The following is a 10,200-nucleotide window of genomic DNA, read 5'->3' as shown; positions in this document are numbered from 1 at the left end:
TTTCTGTCTGACTTGTCTGTGTGTTTTTTTTTTCCCTGCTTGCGTGCATGAATGTACTATCCGTTGTAATGAGTGACCTTGTGCATCACAAGACTTTCCTTTCCTTTTACAACACCTGCCTCTGAATCTGCCTTTTGAGTCTAAGCACAACCCATTCACATCCTTAAATCAAACCAACCAAACTGACTCATTCTCTATTCAGTTAAGAGAGTGCTCATTTACACTATGTGAACCTGTAGTTTGGTTTTTATACTACGTAAATGTTATTGTTTGTTTGTTTGTAAATGTACAAACCCAATTACACCCAAAACAAAACATTGACAAAAGACGATGCACGATAGGACATACAGTATTTTTCTGTTGATTTATTCATGAAAACATCAGAATTGTACAGAGTTGCTTGTCAGAGAATGACAATGTGACAAAACACATAAGGCTCGTGAAATAGACCAAATGATTTAAAAAAGTCAAATGTAAATAAATAAATAAAAACAGCACAAAAATGAGTGTTTACATGCACAGTAGAGCATGCCATGCCTAATACTGTAAAATCTGGATGACATGACTGTTATGTGAGGAAGTCACAGCTGACCAATCAGAGCTCCCACTGCCACTTATGGAGACCCAAAATGTTCAAAACTAAATGTAGCATTAAATAACTAATCATATGAATACATACATACAAAATATGCAATTTAATGTGCAATGCAACTATAAGAAAACAAGCTCAATTACATAACACAATAGAGTTCAAACTATTTTTGGACTTTTTAAGATAAAGATTCTTTTCTCTGTTATTCATTCATGTGATTATTTGTTTTATATTCTCATATTTATCTATATAATGCACTTTATGTCTGCATACTGTGCGGGCTGGACAAAGCTCACATATCTGAAAGTGTTTATGAACAAGATGAATTGATGATAGACACATGAGAAGATGACAAAGAAAAAAATTCAAATCTTTTTGCTAATAAATTTTGCAATTCCAGAGTACATTTTTAATTCACCATTTAAAGGCAGAATTAGAAAATTGAATAATTAATTGGCAAATGTAATGATTTCCTTACTTTGAGTTTTTCTTACGCATAAATCAAATGCAAATTTAATTAACTGGTTCATAATTGCTTTTCTAAATGTATTAATTGAGTATAATTAAACAATTAAAGTATGTAATTATTCTGGTGGCACATTCCAGACTCCATACGCAGCACCACTTCAAATATTTTTACATTTTTCATCATTTTTATATATAAAATTGTGGTGAATGTATGTAGATTTTTTCCTATATAAAATAAACACATCACTTAAGCTCCTCATGTCCTCTGGTTTTAGTAATAACAGTGCAGGAGATGCATTGATTTTGTGTCACTAACGATGTCAGTAAGGTGCAAAACTTCGAATTGAACACTTCTAAAATTAGAGCTGCAGGTCTCCATTGTGTTTGGGCCAAAAGGTCCCATGGCTTTCTTGTTCAGGAGCCAGTGCGTCCGTCTGCCTGTTGGTCCACTTTCATGTTTGACATGGCAGGGTGCAGCGTGGTGAACTCTGCTGCCTGGTGGTGCAGAGGACTTGTGACACTGCTTATCCCCCACACAGTGAGATGCCAACGCCGCTAGCAAGACAGAATGGCATAGGTCAACTCCTCTCTTCTCCCTCCATCACCCTCAGTGCCAGCGGTCGGAGCTGGCTTTCAATTAAGTGACTGTGATTCCGTCATAAACAAGGTCAATGAGACTGAAATCAGAGAGTTAGAGGGAGTTAATGCATGAGTTTGGACCGAGGAGAGGACAAGCTGAGAGATGCAACTGCGGAAGAAGCGAGATAGTGGATGGGTGAGTCAGGGCGGAGGGAGGGAGTAACTGGGGGGAAAAAGGAGAAAGAAGGAAAAAGAGAGGGAGATTTGAGAGACAGAAGGAAAAGGCAGTATTAATATTCACAGACTCCCAGCGCTTCCTAAATATTTTATTACTTCCAGCTGTTTGATGTTAAGGAGACTCACCAGAGAGCCCCCCACTCTCTCTCACACACACACACACACACACAAACACACACTAATAAAAATGGATCATCACAAAGCCACATTCACAAACCCACATGCAAGTAAATACCAACACACATGCATGCAAACAGAAACTTACAACCACAAACTCACACTCACATAAACGGCATGCACGGAAAACTTGATCACACACACACACACACACACATATATCGGCAAACACACATGCGCACAGCAGGGAACACACAATAAAAACATGCATGCTTACAGCCACAAACTGGCACACACCAAACTGCATTCGGCATGGATACATACCCATAACACACAAAAGTAGAAATGCATTTAGAAGAAAAAACCATACACATGCGCACACAAATACACTGTACATCGATCATAATCTGTCTTTCAGGAGTTCTGTCACGTTTATTCATTTATTTGTTGGCTTATTTATTTATTTGTGAATTCATTATTCGTTGGACTGACTCTCTTTTTATTTGCGAGCATGGTTTCCGAGGGGAGCGCGGGAGAACATTCATCTTCTGATGAGAGCAGTCATTAATTCAGAACAGGCCCGTCCCTCGCTCTCTCCCTCTGTCAGAGTGTCTCTTTCTCTCTGTCCATCAGACGGGTTCTCTCGCTCTCTGTCTCTGCCCATCAGCCCGATTTTCTGCCCCTATCTGTCCCATCTGTGTCTGTCTCTCCTTCTCTGTGTTTTCCAGTCCCAGTCAATGTCTTTCTCTCTCTCTCTCTCTCTCTGACTATGTCCATAGTGAGTGGATGAATTATGAAAATACTGTGTCTGAAAATTATGTGCCAACTCCGGATCCACACAAGAGTTTTTTTGAGTTTCAAAAAGATCTCACATTCACATCAGAGCAGAAGAAACAGTTAGGAAAATGGTAAAAGTTTGTGTTCTTCACATTTTCTGTCACAACTTTGCATAACAACCAACATCTAGGACAGACACAGAATGGTTTCTCTGATTAAACTTCTGTTCTGTTCTCTTCTGCACTCCGTCATCACCTATGTGACGTTTTAATGCATCCAAACAAATGTCCTACAGTGATATTAGTGCATAGTTGTCTTCTTATCTTAATTGATGCACTGGAATCTAGCCAGGCCTAGAACATTGTTCTTTAAAAGCTCAGATTTTTCTATCTGCATTTTTTGATTTACCTGCTCTGGGTCTGCAAAATATCAGCTTGTCTGGACTCTGGAGTGCAAAAATGGCAAAGTTTACAGATTCAGCCAGCATACGGATCATTCAAAGTGAACACTGTGTTAATCATCCAAAGCCAGTTTGAGTGATAAATCTATGACTTTTAAAACATATCAGATGCCTGCATAGCAGTTCATAATACTACAGTACTGTGGATTTTACGACTCTGGAAAGTTATCACAGAGACTACCATTTTATCCTTTAGCTCACGTTACAAAGTAATCTATCAGGAATGTGCACTTGAATATGCAATTATGGTCCAAAGTATAAGTAGACTTAGTAAGAGACATGCATATGGTATTATTTCTGCAGCTGATTTTGGATTGATTTTAAAAAAAAAACTAACTAACAGGTCAAAAATACAACTCAGCTAGAATTTAGTTGTTGCCCTTTAGTCCTTTTCACTCGTTCAGACGGTTCCTGTAGCCATCAGTACATTTTTGGCCGAATCCTAGTTGGATCTTTGACCACCCTACTTGGCAGAATTGGTAGAGCTCAACCAGATTAGTTAGTTTTTCTGCTTTGGCTCGTTTTCTCAGTGCAGTCCACATATTTTTTAATGGGGTTGAGGTCGGGACTTTGGGAGGGCCATTCCAAGAGCTTATAATAGCAGGAAGGATTTTATGACTCTGGACAGTCATCACAGAGACGATCCTTTTATCCTTCGTTTGGAAGATGGCGAGGTCAGCAGTAGAAATATGGCGTTCACGTTATAAAGTAATCCACCAAGGATGATTGATCACGTTTGCATTGTGTTGTGGCAAACATGAAGCGACCTTTTTTTTTTGATGGAAGAACATCCCCATCAGTACCACAGCCGTACCAACCTCACTGGTCTCACTGCGACGCCTAGAGAGGGTGCGTTTTTTTCAGCGCTATGTTGGTTTGAACGCAGCTCTCTAACTTCTACCCCCCTCTTATTATTTCCCTCTCCCCCCCCTCTATCTCTCCTCCCCTGATCCGTCTACCCCCTGTGTTCCCAAGCCTGTTAATCAGCAGATTGTTAATGAAGGCCCGAGTTCAAAGACACACACACACACACACACAGAGCGAGAGAGAGGGGAGAGGAGGCACAGAGCGGTAAGATAGGGAGGAGTTTTGGACCAACTGTCTGTTTGTCAAAACATGTCCACTCGTCTGTCTCTTCGCCTGTCTTCTCCTCTGATCTGAGTCCCTCAATGAGCTCCCCGCAAGGACCACAACACAGCATTTGCTCTTTGGGTTTCCCTTTCATGTTCCATTAAATGTGAGCGAGAAGGAGACAGAGAGACAGCCAGAGAGTGTGAGAGAGAGATTAATTACATGTTTCAATAATGGAGATTAATTAGTATTATTTAAACATTGACAGTATCAACTAGACGTCAAACATTTTGTGAGGCACACGCTAGTGTTTTCACTTTAATGGGTAAATTCATGTCTCTCCATGGCAGCCTAAAAGTCATCTCTTCACATCTTTTCCCTCCTTCTACTGCTCCTTCAATACTGTACATCAACTCCTCTGGCATCTGAAATTGTTGTTTTCGTGCATATCATTTCATGTTTATTCCTACCTATATTAAGCTTCGCCAGCTTGAAATAGTCTTCCTGACATTTATCTTCCGCTGCTTTCCTAGTACATAGACAAACCACAGCTTTTATGAGAGAGAGAAAAAAAAATCACAAAGTGGAAATGGTCAAGTTAAAAGCACTAACGACTCCAACCCTTTCCCCACCCCTCAATTCTCCTGGAGGATGCTGACACAAAAGTGAAAATACAGGACGAGGAAAATCAAATGCAGCGGCGGTGAAGATGTCACACAGCCCCTAAGGAAAAAAAAAATGCCAGTGCTCTCTAGCCTTGGCCCCAATTTGAGAGGGTGACAGGAAACAGTGAGGGGAGAGGGAAAGAAGGGAAAGAGAGTTACTGTAGAGAGGAGAGCGTGAGCTTTCAAACCACATCGCGACACCACAGGCCGACTTCACCCATTTTAACAGCACCATATTTCCCCAAAATGTATCAGACGTGGCACGTGATAGCCAAATGGCAGTGAAATCTCTGACCAGTTTTTTCTCTTGAGGTAAGTACTGTCTGCTGGAATCATTTGCAAGGGAGTGACGGGAGAGGAGATCTGTTCAAATAACTGCAGTAACTAAAAATAACTAACATATTGGCACATATGCAAACACGTTTATCTACAGTAAAGCGGGCAGTGTTTCAGGTTTCAGGATGAATCGGAGGGGTTGAAAGATTAACTGGCCAGGAAGGAAGAAAATATATATATTTCTGGTACATGAAATCACAGACATTTTTAGAACTTGGATCTTTGTTCTTGTGAAATAACACATCAAATTAGAAAACTAGTCAGATAAAACTCTCTGAGAAGCCAAACTCAACCTCCAGTCTTTGCTGTGTGCTCGCAGAGCGACGTGAGATCATTTAAAGGGTTGAAAAAGTCAAAAAGGTTAGGAACTACAACTTTGAGTACATGTAGCACCCACGCAGTGAAGATTGCCTATTGTTTTTTTGTTGCTTTTTTGTGATATTTTTGCAGGTTGAACATGCTGATGTTGTTTGAAAACTGCTGCTGGAAACAATGTCAGGATCAGGACATCCCTGCTTTTGGCTGTTCGATCAGAAATGGCACCACTTCATAAAGAAGCACTGGCTTCGGGAGCCTGGAGGTTCTGCTCGGTGACCACGAGCAATAATGCAATTTCCTTGCTTTTAACTGATATAAATGAATAGCAGAAAGTATGAATCACAGACATACACATTGTTAAGTACAATGTTTCATGTCTTGGAACTATTCATTGACTTGTTTTTACCATTTTTGCTCATCCGGGGATGGTAGATTGTGTGTTTTCTGCAGCAACAAATTTACACCCTAACGTTTGGGATCTGTCTTGGAGGTGTTTTTAGGTTGAGCAGCTTCAACGCTGAAGAGCAGCATGAAGCTACACTCCATCTAGGCACAGATACGCTAGGTTGGTGCGAGAGTTTGAGATACTGAAGTAACAAGATCTCTGGTTGAACTCTCACAAGATGAGAGATGAGGGAAGTGAAGAAAAACCAAACAGCGGGCTTCCGCCTCATACTCTGCTCTACGGGGTGCATTTGTGTGCGTGCACGCATGTGTGTACGTCTGTGTGTGTGTGTGTGTGTGGATGTTGTGGGTGTTTGTGTATTCTTTCTCCAGCAGGACCCCCAGATCAAAACCGCAACCCACTCTCCCTCCCCATGCCTCTCTCTCTTTCTCCATCTCTCCACCCCCTCTCTCATTAAAAACTGCAGGCCCTGGCTTCTAATTAAATCCCACTTGAAAAGTCTTAAAGTCAGCCTCAGATTGATTCAATTTGCATTTCTGAACAGAGAACATTGCCTAAAAGGATTAATAAATTGGACGAAAAAATGCCTTCTTTCTGCGCCACGCCGTCAGAGCTTGTAAGACAACATCCAAAGAGAAATATCCCCCCTCAACAAACGTCTATCCAACATATGCTCTTGCTCTCTCTCTTGCACGTCCCTCCCAGGATGCCAGCAGAGATGGGAAGTGTGTATCAGGACTCTGTGTGTGTGTGTGTGTGTGTGTGTGTGTGTGTGTGTGCGCATGCAAGTCCTCGTCTATGGAACAAGCGCAGAGTCCTCTGAGGCACAGTCAGGAAGGAACACACACATTCTGACTCTAACTGTGTGTACATGTGCATGCTTGTGAATGTGTGTGTATGTCTATTTATGCCTGCGTGTGTGTGTGTGTGTGTGTGCGTCTGGATATTTGTGTATGTGTGAGAGGGGCGACTTTGTTGGAGCGTGCCAGAGTGCTGAAAGTGACAAGAAGGCACAGTGGGAAAAGATCCTTGCTGTACTGTCAGTATGTGCAAAAACAGACCACGACGGTGGAGCCATGCCATTGGCTAGTGGACACCTACAGCAACATGTTTGGAAATCCAAAAACACATTGCCAGCTAAGAGAGCCAGATTCAATTAGTGCGATAAAATGAAAAGAGCAAGTAAGATATTTCAAACAGACCAAAATCTGATGCTGCTGCCAAAAAGAACAGCAAACAAACACTAATGTGAGAGTTTACATTTGCTTTGACACAATAGGTCTGTCTTCTTAATTGTACATTTACATCTTTTAGAAAAAAAAAAAATTGTAGTATATGTAGGTGTGGAACCAAACCAACAAGATAAGAAAGATACCTCTGAAATTTCCTCTGATGACAGCTATCAAAAAGGCATTTGCATCTGCAAATCAAACAGTGCAGTCTCTTTGAATGATTTGCGTTTCTTTTGAGTGTGTGGAATCAGCTGTTTTTTCAGTCATTTTCCGTCTTTCAACCCTCAAAACATTATGAAAAATGAGACCCAGCTTATCTTTCTTATCATGTCTGTTATACCTTTATCAAAAGCTTGTGTTTGCGGTGACAGCCACAGATTGTATATGTCCTCATATTTTTCTTATAAGTGCCGTCCTTTATGCTCGTGGTGATTTTCTCTCATCAGTGAAGATCATTGTGGCAAAGATTTAATCAAATTATTGTGTTCCCAAGGACTTTCATTCACCTCATGAGTTTTGAGTCAAGTCTTTCATGAAAACATGTTTTTGTTTTGTGTGTACAATTTTCTGGGAAAGTGTGATTTGTACTAGAGCGGACTGTTGGATGGGACACATTGTGTCAGTGTTGTTATTTGCCTGTCAAACTAGCTTGTATAATGGCTGATGGACTTTCATAGACTGCTGGTAGCTCAGTGGTTGAAGCCTTATTAATAAGAAACTAGAGCCACATGGAGACCCTGACAAACAGACAGGCATACAATATACTGTAGGCATGGCTTCGCTGCACGACACTTGGTTTGCCTGTAATTACAGTGACTCAAGCAGAAAAACTAGAATGTGATTAGTCCTTCCAGTACATCTGAAACAGAAGTGTCTGAAAAGGGAACAAAACCCAAAGAATTTTACATAATAAAAAGGAAAAAAATAAATCCGTAATCATCATTAGAAGTAGAAAGTTTGAGAGTTTCAAGAGAATAGTGAGTGACAAAAATGATAGTGTTACTGTGCTGTGTGCTCAGAGGAAAATCACCATGATCAAATGAATGTGGGGAGAGGAAAGTGGCTGAATTATCTGGCCCTGCTTTTTTATTAAACAACACTGACCCCTAGTGAAATTAGTTAGGATCATCCAGAGAGTCATTTGCATAATGCTTGTGTGCATGCGAGTGTGAATACACTTATCCATGAGGATTATGAAGCTTTGTGCAATATTTCTGTATGAATGTGTTTCTGTAGCTGGATGTGTGTGTATTTGTGTTTTTTTCATGTGTGTGTGTGTTCATACTGCATGTATGGGTCCATGTGCTTTCACTCGTCCACATATGTACAATCGTAACACATTAGATTTAAGTACAGAGTCTGTGTACAGTGTATGAGGTGTGTGTGTGTTCGTGTGTGTTTGTGTGCGTTCTTATAATGGTGCCTGGTGGACTGGGGCTTCCTTTGATGCGATGAAGGCCGACAGGCGTGAAACAGGTCCAATCAGGCGCGTGGGCGCTGCCAATTAACCCTTTTCACCGTGTGAAACCAAACATAATTGCCTGGGGTGCAGGGGGCCACTGGGCCATGGCCTGCCCAGCGTAGGCTGAAATGGGCATTAGCAGTGCTGCCAGGTGACCATTACACACAATTGAACTGCTGGGTGTTTCTCCAAATCACATAGTTAGAGTTGCTACCCAGACATAATTGGCATGGCATTACCAAATGGCCTCCATTTCTAATTTTCACACCTACGCTATTTATCTAGAATATCTTTAGAGATATTGCACTGTGCCAGGTTTATTACACTACTGCAGAGATACTGTATTTCAGTGATGTTTTGCACAGATTTCCCTCTGGGAGTGTGGATTACATTATGTTTGAAATATTAAATTTCTCTATTTGTAGTACATTTTGATATTGCTGATATAATTCTGTTCAGATTGTATGATAATTATAATGGGAACAAATAGTGGTTAATAAGTTAAGCTTTGTGAGCACTGATAATCAAATTTTATTCATGTTACGCTCAAGGCAAATAGCCCACATTTGAAAGTAGAGCACAGTTTAAATGAAAGTAGAGCAGTGCTCTCTTTGACAGTAATGCTGCAATGACATTTACTCAGTTGTAATTATTATTTGTCTTCTTTTTATATTCTTAAATTAATGATCATGGTTTGTGACTGCATGTAATAAAATGACTGCTTGCTATTGATGAAACTTAATCTTAATCAAACATAAGAACTGAACACAGGCATTCAACAGTCTCAGCAGTACATGTTTGACTTCTGGAAATTATCTGTTGGAATACAAATGTAATATAACATGGATACATAAAGATACAGAATAACGTCGGATGTTGATAGAACTGTATGTCCAAATACAGTTGATTGAATTGATGGTGAAAATACTGACTGGAATGGAATAATTTGACTTCCATAAATTTTACCTGAATTTCTGTCCCAATTTCAAGTCCCCACAACTCATCATTACAATCCACTGACACACTTCATTAGCCAAGTGGGAGTATCCAAGGATTCATGTCTCTGGTAACTCTCATTGTATTTAGACACACAGACAAAAATAAATGTGCAGACACACAAACCTAAACAATGATAACAACAGATAACTACTGTATATACAGAAAAGCATGCATATACTCTTTATATAAACAACACATATTAAATGTCATAAATCTGTCACTGTAAATCGTACATACAGGGTTGAAAAGTGAGAATGTAGGAGTGCTAGAAATGCTGTAATAAATGTATCAGTATCAAAACTGGTATTAGCTTATTGCAAATATGTTCATATCTGTGCATGTGCCAGATTAGTAACAAGAAACTGCAGCCAATTATATATAGCCAATAAATTGGCAACTCACTCTATATGCATTATAAATATGGCAACCTACATATAAAGGAATATTTATATGGTGTTACATGCTTTTGCACAAACTGCAC

Source organism: Larimichthys crocea, chromosome XIII (genome assembly GCF_000972845.2).
Source record: "Larimichthys crocea isolate SSNF chromosome XIII, L_crocea_2.0, whole genome shotgun sequence".
NCBI lineage: Eukaryota > Metazoa > Chordata > Actinopteri > Sciaenidae > Larimichthys > Larimichthys crocea.
This window is presented reverse-complemented; position numbering follows the sequence as displayed.